We start from the raw sequence: 4,489 nt of genomic DNA on the forward strand, positions 1-4,489 counted from the left end.
TAGAAATGTCTGCAGTTTGACTTTCTGATGTACAGTTTCACAGAACAGAAGATAAACTAATTGGAAAACCATTTTACCTAAGCTAAGTGCTTTGGTAATCAACTGTTATACTTTCCTTTATAAACAAATATGTCTTTATGAAACATGAATTTTTTAATTGCAACATCATTGTACATACCATATTTTATTAGAATTTACATAACTTTAACAATATCAGATTGGCAGGGTATTTACAGTTTCTTTATGTGAGAAATTATACCGCAGGAAGGAAAGAGTAAAACAAGTAAGATGTTCTGATCTGTGTAACCTAGATGTCTCCTTAGTGTCACATCCTTCATGCCCAGCCAGTACCTTTAAAGGGAGGAAGCATTCCATAAACTTATAACTATTTTGCCATTGTGGGAAGAAAATCTCCAGGTATTTTAGGTGACCCATGCCAGTTACAAGAGTAAAATAAGAGGACATATTTGGCTGAAACCCCAATAAGAGTAAAATATGTGCAGTGCATGAGTACCAATTCCTTCTCTCACCCTTCCCTTCTAATTAGCTTGTTGGAGACCAGGAGTTGGGAGTGGTGGTGAATGGGGAGCCAAGTCACATAGAAAAGCCATCCTTGTGGTAAGAATGTTCCAAGCATTCTCCAGAATTAAGAATTTTGTGACAAATTATCTAACAACTTGCCAAATACCAAGATAAATGTCTATAACTTTTTTATATTTATAAAGTTAAAAAGTATCTAATAATACATCTGTCATACCAATATGGTGACATAAGATAATCCAGGGTGACATTTCCCTATAGAATATTTTCAAATATTCATAACTAGAAAACTTGTGGTGCCCTTGTTGTTCCTCCTTCACCTTCTAAAAGGCTAGGAGTCGTGCCAGCTTGTTCTCTCATTGTGGGTCATTAGTCCTTTTCCAGATGGAGCAGAGTAACCTCTATGCACATATTAGGGCTCCTATATGTTGGTGCCAATCTGTTAAGAGTCATCCTGAAGGTCTAAACTAGGGCACTCCTCTCTGGCTTACCATCTGAGAACTTGTTCTGAAGCAGAAGCAGCTTACCAAAAGCTAAAGTAGTATATGAAACAATCAAATATAAGCAGCCTGGGATAAAGGGTTATGTACTTCAAGTCATAAAATATAGCAGCTGGGAGGGATTTTGGAGTCTATTCTTAAGGAGAAGATGGGGACAGTTAGATTCCTGTGAATGGCATAATTCTTAAGGCACAAGTCATGCCCATGGAAAGATACATGCTCCAAAAGGAGAGAGAGGACCCAAATTTTAGCCTCAGACTTACCTTGGTTGAAGGGGCTAAATTCTGAAGGAGAGTGTTTTAGTTTGCTAATGCTGCCAGAATGCAAAACACTAATGATGGATTGACTTTTATAAAAAGGGGTTTATTTGGTTACACAGTTACAGTCTTAAGGCCATGAAGTAGTCAAGGTAACACATAAACAATTGGGTACCTTCAATGGAGGATGGCCAATGGCATCTGGAAAACCTCTGCTAGCTGGAAAGGCACGTGGCTGGCGTCTGCTCCATGTTCCGGTTTCAAAATGGCTTTCTCCCAGGATGTTCCTCTCTAGGCTGCAGCTCCTCCTCAAAATGTCACTCTCAGTTGCTCTTGGGGCATTTGTCCTCTCTTAGCTTCTCTGGAGCAAGAGTCTGCTTTCAACAGCCATCTTCAAACTGTCTCTCATCTGCAGCTACTCTCAGCTTCCATGTTTTCTTCGAAGTGTCCCTCTTGACTGTAGTTCCTCTTCAAAATGTCACTCTCAGCTGTACTGAGTTCTTTCTGTCTGTCATCTCCTTTATATGGCTCCAGCGATCCAATCCAGACCCACCCTGAATGGGTGGGGTAACAGCTCTATGGAAATTATCCAATCAGAGTCATCACCCACAGTTGGGTGGGGTGCATCTCCATGGAAACACTCAAAGAATTACAATTTAATCAACACTGATACATCTGCCCACACAAGATTACATCAAAGATAATGGCGTTTGGGGGGACAAAATGCATTCAAACCAGCACAGAGAGGAAGAGGCAATACAGAGCCAATATAAAAGTCTGTGAAAGTCATTTTGTTGATTTTTTTTTTGTTAACAATTGACATTCAAAGAAAATATAAAAATTCAGAAGCCACAAATGAAGAAAATCAGACTTTGGGCATAACAAAGGCCTAAAAAGTGACCTGTAGTTAATAGTACAATCATAAAAGTGTGCTATCATCAACTCTAACAAGTGTTCCACACAACACATGGTGTTAATAATGGGGTGGTATATGGGAATCCTGTATTTTATGCATAATTGTTTTGTAAATCCACAACTTTTCTAATAAAAAATATTTTCAGTATCAACAAAAAGATAAAGGAAAGCATGGAGGAAGAATTAAATGATATCAGGAAAATGGCAAATTAAAAATATGAGAATATCAAAAAAGAGAAAATGTAAGAAGAGCAATATTGCAGTTCAGGACAACAAAGCAGAAATTAAAAAGAAAAACTCCTAGAGTGTTTCAACAGCACATAGGAGCTGACTGGCATAAATATCCATGAACAAGAAGAAAAGTCAATTGAAATAATTCAGGCTGAGGAGCATGAACTAAGAAATGAAGAAAAGTGAACAAACCCTAAGAAACTTGTGGGACATCATCAAGAGTGCCAATATATGCATCATAGTCCCAGAACAAGAAGAAAGAGAGAAAGTTGAAGAAGGAATATTCAAAGAAATAATGGCAGAACTCTTCACAAACTTAAAGACATGAATATACAAATTCATGAATATTATTAAGTCCAAAACAGGATAAATACAAAGAGAATCATGTCCAGACCTGTAGTAGTCAAACATTCAATACCAAGTACAAAGAAAGAGTTCTGAAAGATAAAAGCAGCATGATATGTATTAGAGAGCCCCAATAAGATAAAGTGTTGATTACTCAATATGAGGACTCTGTAACTCTGTAATTTCTGCATGGTAAACCTTCAACTTCTCTAATAAAAAATACGCTGTTGGATAGAGACTCAACATTAATTCAAATTCACAAGTATGTTGGAAGTGAAATGATGGGGAAAAATAATTCATGCAAATAGTAACCAAAAGAAAGCTGGGGTAGCTAAATATTCTGGTTTGCTAATGCTGCCATTATGCAAAATACCAGAACATGGATTGTCTTTTATAAAGGGGAGATTATTGGTTACAAATTTACAGTCTGAAGGCCAAGAAAATGCTCAAATTAAGGCTTCAAAACAAGTATACCTTCACCGAAGGAAGGCCAATGGCATCCAAAAAACCTCTGTTAGCTCAGAAGTCTCGCTACTGGTGTTGCTGATCCCAGGTTGTGTTCCAGCTCCTCTTGCAGCTACTTTGCATTCTTCATACTGTTGCTCTCGGGGCATTTTTGTCCTCTCTTAGCTTCTCCAGAGTAAACTCTGGGCTAGCATTTCCAAAGGGTCAGCAAAAGTCTGCTTTCAGTGGCCATCTCCAAACTGTCTTTCTTGGCTGCAGCACCAAGCTCCTTCTGTCTGGGCTCTTATAGGGCTCCCTTGATTTAATTAAGACCCACATTGAGTGGACAGGGCCACACATCCATGCAAATAATCTTTGGAGTTATCACCTACAGTTGGATGGGTCACATCTCTATGGAAACAACCTAATCCAAAGGTTCCAACATAATCAACACTAATACATCTTCTGCAACAAGATTGCATTAAAGAACATGGAATTTTGCAGGACATAATATATCCAAATGCATATTCCACCATTGGACCCCAAAATAACATGACTGTTCCATTTCAAAAATATATTCATCCCATCACAATATCACAAAAAGTTTAAATCATTTCATTAACAATAGGTAAGTACAAGATCCCATCAAAATCAAACACAGGTGTGGTCTTGTCCTAAAGCAACATTCTCCTCCAGCTGTAGACCTGTGAAACTTACAGCAAGTTATCTGCTTCAAATATACAAAGGACAAGCAGTCATAGGATAAATATTCCCATTGCCATAGGAGAAACTGAAAGGAAAACAGGGTTAACAGGATGAAAACAGGTCCCAAAACCTGCAGGACAAGCTTCATTGGATTTCAAAGTCTGAGAGTCATTTAATGAATGATGTTTTATCCTTGGGGCTTGAGAGAGTGGGAGTCCAACCATTTCTAAGGGTCTTTGTGGTAGCCCTTTTCTCTCCAAATGCTTGAGAGAGTACTTCAACATATTCACACATTGTGGAGCGAACCTTCTTCTTGGCCCCACCATCCTCAAATATTTGGGTGCCACCCTGACTCTGCCTCTCTGGGACAAAGGCTCTCCCCTATCCAAAACAGTAGGGTGGTGGCAAGGCTCTTCTTAATCCCCAGGAAACATGCTCCAACCTCTCTGAGGATTCTTGTGGCAGCACTCTTCCAGAGCATCTAAGTGGAAGGCCTGCCCTCTGTCTCCAGGGCAAACTCACCCTTTCCACATGCATGAGCTGCTATGCTCT

This window comes from Choloepus didactylus, chromosome X (genome assembly GCF_015220235.1).
Source record: "Choloepus didactylus isolate mChoDid1 chromosome X, mChoDid1.pri, whole genome shotgun sequence".
Classification (NCBI taxonomy): Eukaryota; Metazoa; Chordata; class Mammalia; order Pilosa; family Megalonychidae; genus Choloepus; species Choloepus didactylus.